Source organism: Rosa chinensis, chromosome 4, assembly GCF_002994745.2.
Source record: "Rosa chinensis cultivar Old Blush chromosome 4, RchiOBHm-V2, whole genome shotgun sequence".
Classification (NCBI taxonomy): Eukaryota; Viridiplantae; Streptophyta; class Magnoliopsida; order Rosales; family Rosaceae; genus Rosa; species Rosa chinensis.
Window position 1 is genome coordinate 44,161,044 of NC_037091.1, and position 22,228 is coordinate 44,183,271.

At 38.0% G+C, this 22,228-nt stretch overlaps 1 non-coding gene across 1 annotated transcript; it reads right to left on the bottom strand.

Moving 5' to 3' along the window:
• Nucleotides 1-22,113: 22,113 nt before the first annotated feature.
• TRNAN-GUU lies at nucleotides 22,114-22,187 on the bottom strand. Its single transcript has one exon. It is a non-coding gene; the product is annotated as a tRNA-Asn (tRNA).
• Nucleotides 22,188-22,228: the final 41 nt, after the last annotated feature.

Consider the following 22,228-nt stretch of genomic DNA (forward strand, 5'->3'; position numbering starts at 1 on the left):
AACCCACTTGGACAAAGTGCTAATGGGGCAATTTTTAGCCTAATTCAACTCCAACCCAAGTTAAGAGCTAAAGTGCTAAATATTAGGGCTATAGGTGAGTTTAAAAGGCTAAATACGTCAGCAACAGTTAGTTGCTGAAGTCAGCTAGCCGTTGGGTTTTTTTTTTTTTTTTTTTAAATAGCCGTTGGTTTTTTTTTTTTTTAACTTTTACACTATAAATGCATATCACTTCAACATTCTTTTTCACATCTTCCTTCTACTTCCTCATATATATCTCTCTATTCTAAATCTTTCATTTTCTCCCTATTCTTAATCTCTCATTTATTTTACTTTTATCGAAAATGGCTAGTTCATCAAAAAAAAGTGTGAATTGGTCACCGTTGGAAGATGAAGCACTCACCGTTGCTTTCGTGAAAGTATCCCAAAATTCCGTCAACGGTACAAGTCAATCAGAAGATGGTCTTTGGGTCTTTGTGTTCCTTTTTAAATACTTTTGTCATGAATAAAATAAATATTAAAAATATTATTCCATTTCGAATTCAACTTTATTTCATTTTGAAATCAGCTTTATTCCATTTTGAAATTAGTTTTATTCCATTTCAAAATCAGCTAAAGATATTTTTAATTATCTTAAAAAAAAATACAACCGAAAAAATATTTTTTATCATAAAAATGATTTCAATTACTATAAGTCAATTGACTTTAAAAAATAAGAACATATATATAACATATCTAAAATGTTAAAATTGTTTAAGTAAATCCAAGTTGTGTGTGGCCCAAACTCTAGGTTACTTGACCTAGTGGTAATAGGGTTTTATAGAGAGAATCTCGAAGAATATCTTAGAGATATCCATTCATTGTATGATTACCTTTCCTTGTACAATTCAGATTCTATGCATTGTAATCCTCTATATAAAGAGACCCCTATTATTATCAATGAGAACACACAACAATTTTCTCTCAATTTCTGATTCCCTAAAACACGTTATCAGCACGAAGCCCTAACCCTGAAACAAATAGCCAAATCCTGATTCAAGAAGCTAAAAACCTTGAATCCGAATACAAAACCTTGAAGCCTTTTCTGCCTCCACCTCACACGTTGAAGCACTCGATCCCAGGATTCCAGAACCAGCGGCGCCACCCGAAGAACCGGCCGGAAACCTACCGAACCGGCCACCGGAAGCTCTATACAACTCGTAGCAAATATTCCACCGGTTCAGCATCTTCCGGATGTGATGCCCCGGAAATTCGTAATTATTTTCCGAGGATTTTCCGGAATTAATTTTATAACTATTGGACGGTTTCGTGGCTCGTGGATGGAGCGGAAGTGTTTCGGGCGAATAATTAATTGAAGAATATGGTATTAGGGGGTTGCCAAAGGTTGACTTTTTATTCGTAGGGATTCTCCGAAAACTTCCTTCACGAAAGTTGTAGAGCGCGTCGATACGAGTTCGTGGACATGTGGAACGCGAGAATCGGAATTCGTATGAGGAAGTTATGGCCATTGGAAGGAATTTCCATTTTTGTATAAATAGAAGTTTCCCAAGTTGGAAACTTGCTATTTTTCATTATTTCCGTTTCCGGAAATCCCTTCTCTCTCTCTTCTCTCTCGTTCGCACCTTCAGATTCGAAATTATCCGACTGACCCGACCCGGACCCGGTCGATCCGACCCGACTTTTCCGGCGGACTGCGGCTGTCTCCGGCGACGAAACTTTCCAGATAGCATCGTCTCCTCCGTCTGGTCGTCCCTCTGGTGTCCTCTAGCGCCGATTCTCCTCCACAGCGGCGCTACAAGGCGGTGCAGGTTGGTGTTTTCGGACCCGGCCGGAAAACACAACTCCGACGTCGGCAAGGCTTTGAGTTTCCTTAGTTGAGTTCAGAACAAGCTCGCCGATCGATCCTTGGTGGTTGTTTGGATCGATTCACGTGAAACTTCGATCAACTCAGTTGGGATCACTGTTCACGGCTTGTGAGGTAGTTTTCGATCCCTTAGGCTTGTTTTCTGACTTCGATCCTGTTATGAAAGTTCACAAGCATGCTTAGATGAAGCTTTTTGATGTTGGGAGTTTTGTGAAATAATGAGTTTTTGGCCGGCGGCGGTGCACCACCGTCTGTGGCGGTGTTCCGGCGGTGTTCCGGCCACTTAAGGAATTGGTTTTGGTATTATATATGTTCTACTCGTTGATACGAGCGTTTCGATATATAATATGCAAATTTTGGAGTTCGTATGGAATTGTTATGATTTTTGCAGTTTCATACCGATCGATTTATTCGATCCTTGAGGATTTGAGCGTCCGATCGACTTGTGGTTTGGTCACATCGATCGTGGACGTATTCCGAGGACTTTGGGAGGTCTCGGATGTGGTTTTGCCTCGATTGGCGCCACTTTGGGGGATTTTAGTTCAAAACAGGGGTTTCGGACTTAAAATTGGTTATGAATCGTTACTGATTTGAGATCATTGGTGAATAGGTGCTTCTAGAAGGTGAATTGGACGAGTTGTTGGTGATAGTGTACTAGTTCGGTTCTGTATAGAAGACGCAGCGGGATTCTGAGGTGAGTAATCTCACGAAGTTCATATCACGAACGGGTTGACCCTATTTCTTTGAGAGTTATTTAGTTAACTGCAAACTATGGATGGTGTTAGTGACATTTCTGAGTAGATGACTATGTGTGTGTATATATATATTATGGGATGTATATATATGCATACGTATTCATGTATTAGTTGTGGATTTGTGGAACAATATGCATGAGTGATGCTTTTTATTGTTTTGGGTTGTGGCTTTTGGAAAACAATTGGTGGGAAATGGTATTTCTATTGTTTTGAAAAGTGTTTGAGGATTTGAGAGTCACAGGTTGTGATTTCTCCTTTTGAATTGATTTAACATGTTGATCTGACGACCGGTGGTCTGAGGATTTGAGAGTCACAGGTTGTGATTTCTCCTTTTGAATTGATTTAACGTTTTGATCTGACGACCGGTGGTCGGAGGATTTGAGAGTCACAGGTTGTGATTTCTCCTTTTGATTTGATTTGACGTTTTGATCTGAGGGTCAGGTCGGCCTAAGGATCCGGGGTTGCAGGTTGCATCCTCATGGCAATATTATATCGTAAGATTGAACCTTGGCCGGGTGACAGGTTACGATTCAGTTAGAGCTCTAGTCTGTCTGCCATCGTACTTTAAGGATCTAAGTAGGTTACTTAAGACTCCTGGGTACATGTTTTGTCCAGGTTGGACCGATTTGTTGTTTTGTCCAGGTTGGACCGATTTGTTGTTTTATCTAGGTTGGATCGATTTATCATATTCTACTTGTTAGGTTAACAATGGGTATGATTTATTTGTGTTGATGTTTTGTCCAGGTTGGACCTATTTGCCGTTCTGTCCAGGTTGGACCTAATTATTGTTTTATCCAGGTTGGATCGATTTATCATATTTGAATTGTTAGGTTAACGATTTATATGATTTTGTCACGGTGTGACTTTCGTTGTTTCTTTTGGGAAAAGAGTATTGTTTTTGGAAGCATGGTATGTTTTCCTTATTCGCGAGTTGAAAGGTTTTCCTCGTTTTTGGCGTGAGTTGTGCATGTGTGGTTTGAGTTACTCATACGGGCTTGCAAAAGCTTACCGGGTTTGTTGTGTGGCAACCCGGTGCACCATTCCAACGGTGTAGGGGTTAATCCTGCAGGTTAGGATAATCGCGCTGAAGCTGAGGTAGCGCCTTTGCAGCTTTACGGTAGGAAGCCAATTTTGTGACTTTACCGTTATAAGGACTTCCGTTGTATAGTTACTCTGAGTAGCCTTTACGTTTTATTTTGTTGTTGACAATTTAATTCGTAAGCTTGTGTAATATATAACTCTTTGGAGCGAGTGTATATTAACTTTGGGGGTTCAGGGCATCAATATGTGTGTAAGTTAAGGGAAAAAGATTTCAGGTATTTCGTATTGATGACTGGACGTTCACGCATATATAATTATGAGGTTATATATATCGATTTTCATGTGTGTAAAATCAGGGGCGTGACACCGGATCTCCAATTTCCACAAAATTTTGGTACCAAAAGCCTCTTGATCTGAAGATTCAGAAACCGGAATAAAAAGTCCAAAAACTGGCCGGCTAATCATCCAGCAGAAAAACCGGCAGAAAAGAAAAGAAAAAGAAAAGAAAAAGAAAAGAAGAAGAAAGAAGCAGCCCAACCCAAAAGGAAGAAGTCAAAGCCCAAAGGCCCACTGACAAGGCCCACCGCCACGTCAGCTTCCAAGACCCACTGCCACGTCAGCATCAGACCCCACTACCACGTCAGCTCTAAGGGACCCACTACCGCGTCAGCATCAGGACCCCACTACCACGTCAGCAGCGGACCTAGAGCCACGTCAGCGACGGTCAGTGACCGGTCAACGCCAGTTGATCGATTCGGGTCAACTTTCAGGCGACTTTTCTGGCCACTTTCCTGCCAACTTTTTCGGCGACTTATTTCGAGGTATTTTTTTTTCTAAAAGTTCCCTTTTTAAAAGTTTTTACATTTAATTTCTCTTTTTTTTTTTCAGGGACTTGCAACCTCCCTTCTTCTACCGCCCTTTATTCATCATAGGGGAGACCAAATTAAGCCGAACTGTGGGGGTTCGTGCTCACTCCAAACTTAGAGCTTGTTGAGATCTCCAAACTTAGAGTTTGTAGAGAATTTATGATCGACCACTTACGTTATTGTTTCGATCTAATCCAATATCTCTTGGAATCGAATTTCTTGGAAGCGACTACGCTCGGAAATTCCTAATTTCTTGGAAGCGATTACGCTCAGAAATTTTATATGTTTTCGTGGTAGCCTATTTTGCTCTGAAACTAACCCTAATTTCTTGTTCTCTTTCAGGATGAGTAACCTGAACAAATTGGACTTTACTCCATTGGGAACAACTGGCTTTGGATATCACAGGTGGGTTCGTGATGTCCGCCAGCATCTCAAGGCTGATGGAATCCTGGATATAATTCTCGAGCCTAACCAGGACGTGCTAACTGTTGAGCAAGCTCCAGCTTTAGAAGCAAATAGACCAGCCTTAGAGGCAAATAAGGGGAAAGCCATCATCCTAATGACTCGTCATATGGATGATTCGCTCCAGTACAAGTGTATGAATGAAGAAGACCCCAGAAGACTGTGGGTCTCACTCGAAGAAAGATTTGGCAACATCCCTGACTCCCTGCTTCCTGACCTAGAAGTGAGGTGGCATAGCCTTCGTTTATGTGATTTCAAGTCAGTTCTTGACTACAACTCGGAAGTACTTCGCATTAAATCCTTAATGGAATTCTGTGGTAAAGAGGTCACAGATTCGATGTTGATTGAGAAGACTCTCTCTCTACCTTCCCCGTCTCTGCATTGATGGTTGCTAAGAAATATCGAATCGATGTTGCTGCAAGACGGATCACAAGGTTTCATAAGCTCATTGGAGCTATGAATGTCGCTGAAAAGCATGACAATATCCTTGTGAAGAACTATAATTCAAGATCCGTACAAATAGAGCATATTCTGGAATCCAATTATAGTCGCGCCCCTAAGAGAAGGCGCCAAGAGCGAAACCCTAACCTTAGGGATACTTCTGGATGTTCTGGTCTATATAATAGCTCTACTTGGGAAGGTAACCGCCAAAATAGGCGAACACTGAACTGAAGAGGTCAATGTAGAAAGAGAGAAGGAGGCAACGCCTCTGGCCATGTTGGTGGCACCACCAGCACTAAGAGCCATCTAAATGAATCTTTCAAAGCGCCTCAATTAATGGAGTTTGAGCAAAGAGATGTATGTTCTCGATGTGGAGTGTCTAATCATTGGGCACACATTTGTAGAGCTCGTGAAGAAATTGTCACCGCCTACAAAGCATATTGTGAAGCAAGAGAAGCTCACTATGTGGAATAAGTAGATCAAGAAGATGATCTAGAGTGAAGGGTTGAAGACTACAAATCTGGCTGGGATCAATAGATCACTAATTCTGTTTAAGTCTTTATTTTTCCAAGAGATATGTAATAGGCAATTGCCATATATTTTTGTAGTACATGCCAATGGTTTAGTTTTTCTTCAAAGTAGGCTCACCCAAAGTAAGTGTGATGTCTAGGAAGGTTATGAGATTAGTGGTACTTAAGCGAGCCTTGCTCCACTGACATCTCTCTACTCACCTGGTCACATTTATTTTGGAATTACCGAAAGAAGTTAGACGACTACCATTGTTTTGCATTTGCTATCATTTTGGATTAGATTTTCTTTGGTCAAAGAGACAATGATGTAACTCCGTTGGCTTATGAATAAAATTTCGAGTTCTTCTCATGATGACTCAATTTTGATTCTGAGCATATTACTTTTGTGACTATGATGGCTGGGTAGAGGTGGTAAACGGGCCGGCCCGGCCCAGCCCAGCCCATTTTAAGCGGGCCTAGTCGTGCTTCGTGCCGTGCTTGGGCCGACCCATTTATTATCGTGCCGGGCTTGTGCCGGCTCATTTACTTAAACATTAAGCCCGACCCGGCCCATGGCCCGAGCTCATATCGTGCCGGGCTGTGCTCGTGCCGGGTCAATAACGGGCGTGCTCGTGCCTACCCACTATAAAGCACGATTTTAAAATCTTAATTTGAACAAATAAAAATTAATTTTATTTAACTATTTAGAAAATTAAAATAAATTAAGTTCTACAACGTTTTTCTTAATCTTAGTTTTTTAAGATTAGATTTCTAATAATTTTTTATATTCCACTATAAGAAAGAAAAAAAAAACTCAAAATATATTGTTTTTAGTATATTATTGTGAGATTAATCTTTATTAATATAATGAAGATTTAGTATCTATTATTCTTTCCTTCATTCTATAGTTGTATTATTATGAGATTAGTCTTTATTAATAAACATATATTTAATATTTAGAAAAAATACTTATGTCAAAACAAGGATATAATTTTTTGTTTCATTATTTTGACAATATAAAAGAAAGCATTGGTGGAATTGTCATGAGATTTTAAATAAAAATGTCTCATATTCAAATCTTATTATTGTAGTTTTTTAATATTTTTAAAAACAAAATGAAATTTTGTGTTTGTAACGGGCCGGCCCACAATATGTCGTGCTCGGGCCGGGCCGGGCCAATGGGCCAATATTCTTAGGCCCAGCCCGACCCGTTATTCTAACGTGCTCGGGTCGTGCCTGGCCACTAACGGGCTTGGGCTGTGCCGGGCCGCTTTTAAGCGTGCCGTGCTCGTGCTTAGTGGCCCGTTTGCCACCTCTATGGCTGGGTCATCAATATTAATTCAAGGACATGGAATAGCCCAAGTTCCACCAGCCAAATGGCACCTTGATTACTGTTGCAAAAACTCTCTATGCTCTGAGGGTAAATCGCACCTATGAATTGCCAATGGATTCCATGCGAAAACGCATGTAGAGAACGGAAATGAGTTCCTTTGCAATACCTCTAATGATTGCGAATAAAAGCACATCTTAGAGAAGTTTATGTGTCTCTCTAGTGGACTTTATGTCACTATTCAAGTTATTAAATCCAATAAAGTTATGAGAGAAGATCTCTTGGATTTAGATACATATTGGCTTTGTCACGACAGGATAGGTCATCCTAGTCATGATATGATGATCCGTCTACTAAAGACTTCACATGGACATCTTTTCTATCGAGCGAAATGAAGCATGAATCAAAAGTTGATCTCTGGACTAAGTGTGACCGACGCTGCTGCCTAGGGCATCGCCTCCGTCCACCACCAGCCTAAGGCTGGCACAGTCCCTATCCATGACACCATGGATAGCGTCCATCATGGTGATGGCGCCCTAGGTGATGTTGCAATCACCAACTTGCTTCAAATAGTGTTTGAGACGCTCAGGTCTAACCAAAAATTCTCATTGGTTGCTTCTAAAGCCTCTCGCTCGTTTTACAAAGCCTGTTCCTTAGGGAAATTAGGACTGAGACCGTCCTATGCAAAGGATATAAAAATACTCTTTCTATTCTTACATAGAATCCATAGGGATTCTATGGACTATTTCAACCAACTTGCGGACGTTTAAATATCTAATGATGTTGGTTAACACTCAAGCACGCTGGTCACGTGTTGTGCCATTGTTCACCTGTAACAGCTGCTTATTCTACGCTCCTAGCACATACCATATAACAACGAGCTCACTCCCCGGATCATCCTATTCGGTCAATTGGACTTGACGATGCTAGAGAGTTTACATCGAAGACTTTCAATGGTTATTGTATTAGGACTAATGTTGGACATTATATTCCTGTGAACACACCCAAATGGTCTCGCGGAAATGACTACGATGGTAGCTCGGACATTGGTAATGCGCACCAATTTCCATATATCTTCTTAGGGTGATGCAATATCGCATGCAACTATGCTAATTAGTCTACGATCTACCACCACTCAACCTACCTTTGCGTTACAGCTAGTGACTGGGTACAAGTATCGTACTTACGCACATTTGAGTGAGTCATTTATGTTCCAATTATGACAGGTCCTTATAGACGAATGGGTAACGACGTTGGACTTGAGACTCCAACAATCGCCCGCCACTTAATGCTCTTGCATGGCGATCTCCTTACTGCTAGATTTGCTGATGTCACTTTGATGAGACATTTTTCCCGTCGTTAGGGGGAAATAAGAACACAGATGTTCAGCAGGAATAACAGGAATTGTCGTGGCCTGTCCCTACTATGTCTCATCTTGATCCCTGTTAAAGTGATGAGATCACACAAATATGCTGCAAACATGCCTGCAAGGAAGTACGTCCATACGAGAGGAAGTAGTGCCACCCTACACGGAGGTAGGCATGGCGCCAATACCAAAGAGAGTGGCACTCTGGCGATATAGGCCATGGCCCCAGCTAGGATGCGTGGGAGGCCCGTGAGTTCGAAGGATACTTTGGCACATTCCAATCCTTTGAGACTCAAAATCCGTCTCATGAGAATCTTCCGGGTTATGGTTATCGTTGGGGGACGCCTCAACGTCAGAACCTATTCCTGAGAATATAGAGCTCTATGAAAATTACACTAGTGTACATGAGAAGTGGGATATAAACTCCATCATAATTGATGTTGTAGTCGCGCATTTCGTTGCACATGAGTTTGTTGAGTTCGATGATATCGAACCACGCTTCATTGATGAATGAATGCCAACGTAGAGAGATTTGGCCTAAATGGAAAGATGCGATCCAGGTTAAGATACATTCTCTAACGAAGAGGAAGGTTTTCGAGCTAGTGATGCCAACACCTCCTAACATAAAACCTATTGACTAATGGGTATTTGTTAGAAAGCGTAATGAGAAAAAGATATGGCAATCTCGCCTTATGGTGCAAGGCTTCTCACAAAACGCCCTGGAATCAACTACGATGAGACATATTCACTCGTAATGGATGTCATTGCACTTCACTACCCTGTCAGTTTGGTAATTTCCGAATAACTAAATATGCAGCTTACAAATGTGGTCACTACGTATCTCTATAGGGATCTAGATACGGAATATACATGAAGGTTCATGGTGAACTTCATCTACCCAAGTCAAGTGGCTCTAGACCACGGAACGCATTTACAATAAGATTGAAACGCTCACTAAAGTGACTACTTGATTGGGAAGGGATATGCCCACGCGTTTCTATAACAAGTTTCGGATTTCATCGCGGTTCATGTTGGACATGATCTTCATTAGAAGCCCTTAAAGAGTTAAGGGAAACCGCTGAACATTTCAAATCCGACTTTGAGATGAAGGATTTTGGGAGAACACGATTATGTCTCAGGTTGGAACTTGAGCATCGTGTCAATAGATGCTTAGGCATTTTGACAAGGTCAAACCTTCAAGCACCCTCCTGATCGTCCGTAGTCTTGATCGTGAAAAGGATCCTCTTTGTCGAAAGGATGATGACGAAAATGTGCTAGAGGTTGAAGTGCCTTACTTAGTACAATAGGCGCATTATTGTACTTAGCTCAATGCACAAGACCAGACATCTAATTTACAGTGAACTTGTTAGCTAAGGTATAGCTCTGCGCCAACGCAACGCCATTTGATTGGTGTAAAAGATATCTTTCGGTACTTGAGATGTACGATTGATATGAGCTCGTTCTATCCCTACAGAGAGATGATGGATTCAGACCCATCACACACCAGGAACGCCGCCAACACTAGCCTGCGTCTACTATCCCCATCCTAAAATGACATAAGTGTTTTGGAAGGTTTTGCTGATGTTGGGTATCTTTCTGACCCATACAATGGTCATTCTCAAACTAGTTAAGTGTTCACCATGGGAAAAGACAGTGATATCTTGGTGGTCTACATAACAGACCTTAGTCGCTATATCTTCGAATAATGCAGAGATTCTTGCTCTTCACGAAATGGTTTGTGAATGTATATGGATTGGATCCATAATCACGCATGTTCGAACAATTGTGGTTTGAAGTCTACCACAGATGAGCCTACGGGCATTTAGGATAATGCTGCTTGCTTTGAACAAATGAAGCAAATGCTACATCAAAAGCAACAACACCAAGTATAATCAGCAATAACAAACTCTCCTCAAGATCAAAGTGAACTAGGTTTGATCTGAGGACATTATGGCAGACTTGCTCACTAAGTCATTGCCTAAATTCCACTTTCGAGAAACATGTTGGTAGCATCGTTTGCGGAAGTTATCCGAACTCCAATGACCGTATTCGTCAGGGGAAGATGCAGACATCAGGGGGAGGTGTCTACATGTATGGTCTCAAAATGTGAAGGGTGTGTTGTGCTCTTTTTCCCCTTCGACCGAGGTTATTTTTGTCCCACTGGGTTTTTGTTACTCGGCAAGGTTTTTAATGAGGCAACGAGAGGAGCACCACATTTAGGCGACACAAGGGGGAGTGTTTAAGTAAATCCAAATTGTGTCTGGCCCAAACTCTAGGTTACTTGACCTAGTGGTAATAGGGTTTTATAGAGAGAATCTCGGAGAATATCTTAGAGATATCCATTCATTGTGTGATTACCTTTCTTTGTACAATTCAGATTCTATGCATTGTAATCCTCTATATAAAGAGGCCCATATTATCAATGAGAACACACATCAGTTTTCTCTAATTTCTGATTCCCTAAAACAAAAATATATTTTAGGGCTATAATTTAGTCTTGACGGGTTGGAGACGGTTGATGTCAGATCAATGAATAGTACAGAATTCAGGGCTAAAATTTAGCCTCAGGGCTATTTTTAGCCCTTTCGGTTGGAGATGGCCTAAGAGGTTTATCACGGCACCAAATGTGGGTGAAAACAGTGTGGTGAATTACTTATGATAAATTAGCATGCTATCACATTGAAAAAGATGATTATTAAACAGTGTGGTGAATTACTTATGATAAATTAGTATATATAAAAGATGATTATTGAAAAAGAAATTAACAAAATGATGAATCTTCTATGAAATCTCACTGAAAAATGACTGTAATATCACTCTAATATCAAATTCAACATTAATCTGTCTCAGTTCACTTATATCTATATTAGAGGGACAAGTAATGCTATGGTTAGACGTTTCATGCTAATTATGTGGATAACTCACTTATATCATATCCATATACACCAACAAAGAAAGATCCCACCAGCAAATCTTGCGGAGGCTGGGGAGTTGTAGTCATTCATCTAGCTGTTGATTTGTTTTTCACTTCGGCTTCCATCTTGCTTTTGTTTAGTTTAACATCGACAGTGTCATGCACCGTTTGCTTCCCTATAGACATGTCTAAGTGAAACGAATTGAAATCTTGCTATTAATACCTGCAATCATTCAAAATAACACTCACCTCAGACAAATCTTCATCTTCCCGTGTCAAGGCATGTAGTACTATAAAACTAGCTCCTTCAAATTCCACTTCGCTCCATTGCTCATGTACGGCTATAAGTAATCCAGCTAGACACGCGACTTTTTCTGGAGGAGTTGGAAATAAATGATTGTCCCAATCTAGAGTCAATCCGAATCACACAAGGCATCGTATATCTTCGTTAATTGAAGATCTACAATTGTAAGGGATTATCAAGCCTAGAGGTTGGGTTCGATTATTACACCTCTCTTCAAGAGTTGCTCATACGTCATTGCCTTAATGTGATGACAATTCCAATCGCAAAGGGCATGCTTCTCTCCAGATATTGATTATCTTAGTGTGTTCGAGAGTATCAAGCCTAGGAAGTGGGCTCAACTACTACACCTCTCTTTAGGAGTTGTATATAAGTTATACACTTATTTATTATATTTATTTATTACATTTTTCTCTATCCTATTTTTACATCCTATATATATATAGTTATTATCACAAATGGTATATGAAGTTATCCTTTATCTTCTCGATGGTATCTAAACTTCAATTAATCACAACCAGTAATCGAACTTTCTAATCTCATTTCAAATTGTACCTATCACTAGCTTCCATTAATGTTCCGTTAAAAGCTGATATGTGCAGACCACATGACCTATATTCAAGAATAGCTTGACGAAAATACCCATTTAAATAATTTTGTTTACTAGATATTTTGATCAATTAAACTTTTTTTTTTTTGGACAAACTATAAAACATTTAAAGCCAGAAACTTATCAAAACTTTCGTAAGTCTTTTTTTCCTTTTATTCATATTTTTAATTGAAGTTGAAAGCTTTTCTTTTTGATAGTCTCATTTTTTATAGCCACAATATAAGTGAAAATAAGTGATATTATAAAAAAATAAAAAATAAAAAGTAACTTTACAAATTTATCCTTGAAAAATGAATCATATGTCAGTTTTTAACAAAACATTAACGGAGTTAGTGAAAGGTACTATTTGAAATGAAATCGAAAAGTTCAGGTACTAGTTGTGAATAAAATTGAAGCTCCGGTACCATCGATAAAATAGAAGGTAAGTTCAGATACTATTTGTGATAATAACCCATATATAAGCTCTCACACACACACATATAAAATAAAACCTAATCACCACTAGGAGTAAAATATTTATTATATTTAGGAAAATTTTATTAACGCATCCCCAAATTCTTAATACACACCTCTCAAAATTTTATGCTAACTTTTCCCCAAATTTTTCTCTTTTACCCTCCATCTCTTTTCTAGTTTTCTCCTCTTAATTTCTTCTCTCTACCGGTCTGCCGTCTCTACCTCGACCATATCTTCTCTCTCCAACATTCTCTATTTGTACTACAACCAGCACCACCTAAATCACATATATTAATTAGTAAATTAGCATATGCAGTGATCAATCATTGCAATCGAAAACAAAAGATGGATAGTGATTCGAATTGTGCATAATTGTTTTTTATTGTTTCCTTTCCGCTCTTATGCGCATAATAGTTATGGGTGGCATATGAGGTAAAATCTCTAAGCTGTGATGTATTTGGATTGGTTTGGGAGACACATATGCAAATCTCAAAGAAATACTTTGAATAATTTGGTCGTCTTTCAGCATCTTGCTGTCGAACAAGTGAACATAGAAGTTAATATTTTTTCTTGAATAAGTTGGAAAGTGGGGCTAATAAAGGAATTTGAAAATTGACAAAAATGTGGGATGTGTATTAGCAATTTGGGATTTGCAAATAAAATTACTCTTATATTTATAGGATAAACAAAAGTCTATATACATTATATGCAACTACACAATTACCCCAAGGTTAAAGAAAAGTAAATCTCTCATTTTTGTCAACCATTCCAACTTTATTAATTTTACTTATAGTGTTGAACATCTTTTGAGCATCTTCATCAAACTAAGAAACTAAAATATATAGTTATATGTTTAATAAACTTTCTCCAGCAATATTAGTTATTTCAAATATTTTCTCACATAATAAATTGTCGTCTCAATAAATGCAAAGAAATAGGAGATGGAAATAAAATATGTAAAATTCATAGCTAAATGCAGCTACTCATTTACCAAAAGTTATATTTAATTTTCATTTAAGTACTTTGTTAGAGATGTTATTAGCTTATTTTTATAGTTCTTATTGTATTGATACCAATGTAGTAGAAGAATCTGCTACTACAAGGGATTTTGGAGGAGAAGACAAGTAAGGCTTTGGTGGCATCTACAAGAACTCAACACTCTCTTCCAACATTTCTATGACTCGTTTCATGGATGGTCGGTTTGAAGGGTCGGTTTGTATGCACTACAAGCTCACGATTATCATCTTCCTTGCTCTGACTTTGTCCTCCTCATTCATGATGCTCTGCAGGCCAAGTTCTAGATCCAATTCAAGAAACATGTAAATCCAGTGTGAAAATTATATCTCACTTGTATCTTCAACTTCAACAATGATGTTCTTTATTCTCCCAACAGTCTCTGAGAGTATCATTCCATAACTATACATGTTAATGTTAGAAGTACAGGAAAACAATGGTCAATGTTGGTTGTTGCCCATCTAAATGTTTTTCTTAGAGCTATTGTGAGCTATATATGCTAGTTGCATATAGCTGGACAGTTTTCTTTAAGCTTCTGATTGTATCTTTAAGGCATTCATGTATACATAAGTTAAGTGAACTTGTATAAGTTGTGCTATAGATAAAGTTTTAATGCTTATCTGGTCTTTAGTTGTAAGGTGCCTAAATAAAGCAACAATATGTTTAATATTTGGGAATATTAAGCCCGGTTTTTGAAATAAATATTAAAAGGCAACAATAAGAAAACACAGCCAGCCATTGGAACCTCATTCCAAGAGAAAAATGATTTCACGGAAAGATGCAAATTTTTTTGAAGGGATTAGGCTGTGTTAGATATAATTGAAACCTTGACCAACTCCAACAATCAAAAAAATATCCCTTCAATGATGGGTATTGTAGGATTGGGAGGCCTAGGTAAAACAACTTTGGCTCGCTCAGTTACCAAGCAACTGAAAGAAGGTGAAATGAAAAAGTACTTTGATACAATGCTTTGGGTGTACGTATCTAATACTTTTCATGTCAATTCAATTTTACGTCGAATGCTGGAATCATGTGATGCTACGGGGACAAATTTTTAAAGTCGGGAAGCATTGATTGGAAGCCTCCAGTAGAAGTTGGAACAGAAAAGGTATTTTCTTGTACTTGATGACGTTTGAAATGAGGATGCTAATAAGTGGAATGATTTGAAGATTTGTTTGTTGCAACTAAATTCTACCAAAGGAAGCTCTATGATTGTCACCACCCGTAGATCCAATGTTACATCAATCATGGAAGCACTTCTTAGGTGGAATTTAGAAACTTTATCGGATGATGAATGTTGGTCCATATTGAAGGATAGAGCATTTGCAAATCCTAATGCTTTGATAGCTTCAAAACCATATGAAATAAGAAGGGACATAGCCAAAAAGTGTGCTGGTTTTCCATTGGTAGCGAAGGTACGATATTTTCACATTAATTATTATTTGTTTTAATGTGTAGATGAACTATTTGATATGTATATAGTTAGTATAGATGATATATATAGTCAGTGTAGATGATATGTATAGATAAAGTACAAGTAAAGTTTGAAACTCATATAACTGTATGTTTTGCAAAGCTTGATGAGTTCTAGGAAGGGAGCTTTTAATAATTAATATACACCCAATTTTTCTAAGATGTAATGGATAAAACCCAAATTTTTTTTATTTTTTTCAATATACACCCAAAATATGTCAACTAGAACAAATATTATGTCTTATCTTTTCTAAATTTACACAAATTGCCACAACTCAAATATAACATCAACATAATAAATGAGTATAATTAACCTATGCTTTTAAATACCTTGATTATGGGTTTCTATTGTATGCAAAATAATTTAGGCAAAATAGCTAAATTACCCCCTAATTTTTCCGATAGCTGCCAGTTTACCCGTTGACATTTCAATTTTGATTTTTCACACCCTAACTTTTCTAACTCTTGCTTATTCACACCCTACCATTAACTTTTAGATTTTCCATCTAATTTTTCAGTTAACTTGCTGGGCGTTTTCGTCTTTCCAATTGTCACCCAAAAAACAAAAAAAAAACTAAACAAACCAATTGTTCAAGAATATCAATACGTACAAATGAGGGTAATTTGGCGGCTATGGAAAAAGTTAGGGGGTAATCTGGCAGCTATGAGAAAAGTTAGGGGGTACAAATGTATCATTTGTACGTATTGATATTCTTGAACAATTGGTTTGTTTAGTTTTTTTGTTTTTTGGGTGACAATTGGAAAGACGAAAACGTCGAGCAAGTTAATGGAAAAATTAGATAGAAAATCTAAAAGTTAACAGTAGGGTGTGAATAGGCAAGAGTTAGAAAATTTAGGGTGTGAAAAATCAAAATTGAAATGTCAGCGGGTAATTTGGCTGTTTTGCCAATATTTTACTATATTAATTAATTTTAGTATTACTATGAATTCTTATTGTGAGAATCATAGAATTTTGATATATTTTTTTATGAAAAGATTAGGTGAAAGAGAATTTATTCAACTTTTTTTTTTTTGGCATTACGGACCTTCTATTCAAGATATGTGTGTGTGTGTGTGTATTATTTTTTGTAGTTTTCTACTTACATACCTGTGAGAATCGTACGTGTGTATTTGATTCTCTTAAATTATATTTTCTAGTTACCTTATTGCATATATGTAATATGTATATATGTTGTCTATTTTTTCTATATGTATAAGCTAAAATCCTAAAAATAAGGTATGTAGGTTATTTCAAACTACAACCTAAAAGTTTTGTATAAATAACATACCTGAAATATTTCTAGTTAATTGTGAGCGTCCCGGTCAGACCGGGTAAAAGATCTTTAATGGTTTCCCTTAGCTTAGATAGGTAGTTTGGATTTTATGGCTGGATTATATAAGTTTTTGTAGACTCTAGTATTTGATTGTTGATATAATGAATTCAAATTCTAATTCAAAAAAAAAAAAGTTAGTCCGTAAATTTATATCTCTTACTTTAAATCTCGACTTATTTATGCCTACAATATAAGAAAACTAACTCCTAAATTTATATCTCTTTCTTAAGTGCATATCTCGATTATAGTATTAAAAGATCATTGATCTATAAAGGTATATCTCTTACTTAAGTATGTATCTCTTACTTTTTTTTTTTGAAAGAAATGTGGATTTCATTAAAATGCATGCCAGGATGGTCATTACATATCTTTCTACTGTCTTCAACTAGACAGATCAAGAAGTTGTAGTAGGAGAACTACTGTGATACATAGAAGATAAATCATCTATATTCGAACTAATCGCTTACTTTTTAAAAGTGAGTCTATGAACTATGGAGAATTGTAAGACATAGTATATAGGCCCCTAACACACCTGCCTTTATTTTCCCTTACCCTCCAAGCTAGAGCTAGTGGGTTTACTTGAGTACAGGAAAAAAAAAAAAGATCTACCTATAATAGAACAAGGTTAATTCCTAAATTTATATCTCTTACTTAGTTTATACATATATTTTAGCTAGAATGTTTTGATGCACTTTTTTCTTACCTTCCAGTTAGGTTGATTTTGCATCTCTATTTACTAATTTTATAATACTAATAATATTTTAAATTATTATAGGTTCATCATGGGTTCAAAATTTAAATTGAAAAAGTAAATGCTTAAACGCAATTAATTTGTGTTTATATTTAACTCAAAGGGTAAAATGGGCATGAACATATAATGAAAAAAGTCAATGGATCTAGATTGATGATAAAATTACCTATGGACTGCATACAATATGAGGGAATAAAATTGGACCTAGCTATATCCAAAAATCTCTTTAAAAAAAAAAAGTCACATTAGGTGGTGGGGAGTTCCTCAAGCATTGGGAGGACAATTTCTCCACTCCAAGAAATATCCAAACCAGTGCTTAAGGCGTATTGGGCTAAATTATGAAAAACTTTATTTGCTTTTCTACACACATAGTGAAAAAGCAACCTTGCAAGGAAGATAAAGAGTAAGATATGTCATCTTTAACCTTCCAAGCTTTGAAGTATCATCACCATCTACCTGAATTGCTTGAGCAAATTCCAGGCAATCCGATTTGAAAACTACTAGAGCTAAGTGAAACTGCTCAACCGAATGACAAGCCAAATGACTTGCAAAGTTTTTGTGGGTGTGGTCAACTACCACTAAACCTGCAATTAAGGTAATTAATTACGCAGTTAGTGTGGCGATAAATGTCGGTCATAAAAGCGGCGATTATTACGGCTTTAACTGCAATAATAACTACGCGCAATGATTACAACAGTGAATGCGCGATGAATGACCGTCGTAAATGTGTCATGATTAACCGTCGTTAATACAGCAATGATTATCATCATAGTGAGAAATAAATGCGTCCATAAAAGCTGGAATAACGGCAGCTTGTCCCCCAAGTCAGTCATTGCCTTTATAAAGGTGGCCAGACATCAAGGTGATCCACCCCATTCCGACTCTTTCTACTCCACTCGACTAAGAAATGTACTGACTTATGCATCAAAGGACTTCATGCAGGTACCCCCATCCTCTTTGTGATAACGGTCAAACTTCTGAGTCAACGCTCTAATGAAGCTTCTCGATTGTTCTCGGTCAGCTCTCGCTCTAATCTGCATTCATTGGTGAGTCAAAATTATCTTCAGAATTTTTCGTCACCAACAAGTGGCACTGTATGTGGGAAACACTTTTTCCTAAAAAGTGATGGCGGGAGCTGCACCTCAAGACATCTCATTTTTGTCACTAAGGATTGGGACTGATGGAATATAAACCCTGAACGGAGGTGGTTTGAATCTAGTTGGGGATCTAAAATTCATCTGGAGCAATAGAGAAGGTATGATGATATCATGACTTTGTCTTGACAAAAAGATCAATATTACTCGACAAAAATCAGGTGAGAATAAAATTATTTTGTGATTTTTTATGCATGTTGATTTTCCCATTCAAGAGACCGTCGAAATTCTTTTTGTTGCATTCCTCTCATGAATAATGTTGTCAAGACTGGTTTCTTGAGTAGGTTTGATTCGTATGAGTTGGTTCCTCAAGTAGGACAATTTCCTTAAAGCTTCGAGACTGGTTCCTCCTTGAGTAGGACAGTTGCATTTGATTCGTAGGAGCTAGTTCCTCGAGTAGAACAATTGCGTTTAATTCATAGGGGTTGGTTCCTTGAGAAGGACAGTTGGGTTTAGTTCGTATCAGTTGGTTCCTCGAGTAGGACAGTTGCGTTTGATTTGTAGGAGCTGGTTCCTCGAGTACGACATTTCCCTTTAAGCTTTGAGACTGGTTCCTCGGGTAGGACAGTTACGTTTGATTCATATGAGTTGGTTCCTCAAGTAGTGCAGTCATAGGGCTTGGTTCATCTCATATGGTTCAATTACTCGCTGTTAATATCGCTGAATGTCTTTGTTTTATATATGGTTGAATGTATTTATTCCTGGTAGGGACATGTGAATATTACACATTTAATTGCCTAATTCTCCTAACAAATTCGTGATGAGTAACTCGAGTGTGACAGGTTGTTAAAACTAATAGCTTTCCCTTCCCGTGCCCGTATTTGAGTACACACGGCAAGGGAATAAGGGGGCATTGTGGGAGTAGTCAACCATTTTTGACATGCAATTATGACAAATAGTCGGCTATGAGTGCGGAAATAAATACGGAAATAATTGCAGTAATAAGTGTAGAATTGATGACACCCATTAATGTAATATTGATTGCGGCTATTAGTGTAATACCTTGAAAAATTCGTTATTAATTTCTAATGGTTTCCGGGAATTAATTAAGTGTTCGTTTGAGCTATTTTGTGGTTCGAAGGTGGAGTGAATAGCATTTCGAACAATTATTCGCTCGGAATGCTTCGTCTCAAGAGTTGACTTTTTATACTTTTGGATTCTGTGAAAACTTCCTTCACAAAAGTTGCAGAGCGTGTCGATACGAGTTCGTGGACATGTGGAACGCGAAAATCGGTGTTCGTATGAAGAAGTTATGGCCATTGGAAAAAGTTTCCTTTTTGGTATATATGAGATTTTTCCGAAAAATCAGAGTTTCCATTTTGGGAAACTTTTCTCTCTCTCCGGTCCCGACCCCCGTTTCTCCCTCTCTCCTTCGCAGGCTTGGTTCTCCCTCCTCCGGCCACCATAAGACACGATTCAAAGTGGGTTCTCTTCGCCTCAATCCCCTCTTGAGGTCTGTGGAAGAATTGGAGCATGAAACGAGCTGTGGAGGGCGATGCAAGGCCGAGAAGTTTGGCGGCGGAGCTGCGTCGGACCCAGATGTGAACTTTCGATTCCGGCCATCATAGCCGATGTTTCTTGAGGGCTTTTGGAGCCCAGAGGACGTAGATGCTTCTCCCAAGGTGGCTTGCAACAATTCAACCTGTGGAGCTCGAATTTGGAAGATTGGGAATCTAGGGTTCATCAGTTTTCAAAACTTGCGAGGTAAATTCCGGCCAAATGGCTTTGATTCAGCCTTTTTGCTAGTTGTGAAAGTTTCAATTGGAGTTGAGATGAAAAACTTTGGTGTTGGAAGTTTTGCCAAATTCCGACTTTGGGTTGGTGGCTGTGCTGCCACTGTGGTGGTGTTTTCCGGTGGTTTCCGGCCACCTCAGCGATGGTTTCTGTTCCTGATTTCGATCTACTCGTCGATACGAGCATTTCGATATACAATACATAATTTTGGAGATCGTATGAGCATGTTAGGGTTTTTGTGATTTCGATAGTTTCGATTATCGATCCGTGAGGATTCGGCCGTTCGATCGACTTGTAGTTTTGTTTTATTGATCGTAGAAGTGTTCCGGAGACTTTAGGTGGTCTTGGATCGTCGTATAATTGTGTTTTGTGAATTGTGTGATTTGTGTTGTATTGAATGTGACATTGATATGATTAGGTGATTAACGGAATTGTGTGAACGGAGTATGGATGATTTTGTGGTTGTCTTGGTTTGTGTGAAGACGCAGCATGATTTGGAGGTGAGTAAATCTCACGAGGTTCATTTATGAACGGAGTTACTTTATTTTCCGAAGTAATGGTTAAATTGTGAATTGTTTTTCATAAATAAATATTTGTTTTAAAATTATATGAACTTGATCGTCAACGGTAGAAAGGAATTTTCTCTTGGGATGGATTCCCAAGGAGATAATTGGGAGGCATGTAGGAGTGGTCAACTACCATTAAACCTACAATTAAGGCAATTAATTCCGTAGTTAGTATGGCGATAAATGTAGGTCATAAAAGCGGCGATTATTACCAATTTAATTACGATAATAATTACATGCAATGATTACGACTATAAATGCGCGATGAGTGACCGTCATAAATGTGTCATGATTAACCGTCGTTAATGCAGCAATGATTATCATCATAAGCGAGTAAATAAAAGAGTCCATAAAAGCTGGAATAACGGTGGCTTTTCCCCTAAGTAAATCATCACCTATATAAAGACGGCCCGACGTCAAGGTAATCCACCCCATTCCAACTCTTTCTACTCCACTCGTCTAAGAAATGTATTGACTTAGGCATCAAAGGATTTTCTGCAGGTACCCCCTCTTATTTGAGCCGACAGTCAAACTTCAGAGTCAACACTTCAAGGAAGCTTCTCGATTGTTTCTAGTGAGCTCTCGCTCCGGTCCGTATTTATTGGTGAGTCAAAATCCTCTTCGGAATTTTTCGTCACTAACAATTGTCAAGTTAATTTAATTTACTGAAAAAGAAAATAACATAAAGTTAGATCAAAAGGTTTTTGTACTGTATGTCATGTAAATTAGTTTGATGCAGAGATAAACTAACTCTATGCATTAGTAGACTAGCTAGCTTGGGGTTTTTGTACTGTATGTCATGCAAATTAGTTTGATGCAGAGATAAACTAACTCTATGCATTAGTAGACTAGCTAGCGTAAGCTAATCTCGAATTTGTCTACTAATTTGGTAGCGTGCTTTCTTATATCCGAATCATGTAGTGAAAAACGAAAAAAGGATAAGACAAGAACTTTCTTAGATCGGAATCATGTAGTGGCATTAGTAGACTAGCTAGCTTGGGGTTTTTGTACTGTATATCATGCAAATTAGTTTGATGCAGAGAAACTAACTCTATGCATTAGTAGACTAGCTAGCTAGCTTAAGCTAATCTCGAATTTGTCTACTAATTCGTTAGCGTGCTTTCTTATATCCGAATCATGTAGTGAAAAAAAAAAAAAAAGACAAAAACATAAAGCGCTAGAAGGAGGGCTTGAACCTCCGACCTTGTGGTTAACAGCCACACGCTCTAACCAACTGAGCTATTCCAGCATTTCTGGCAGAAGTTGAAGTCGATATCTAATTTGACACGC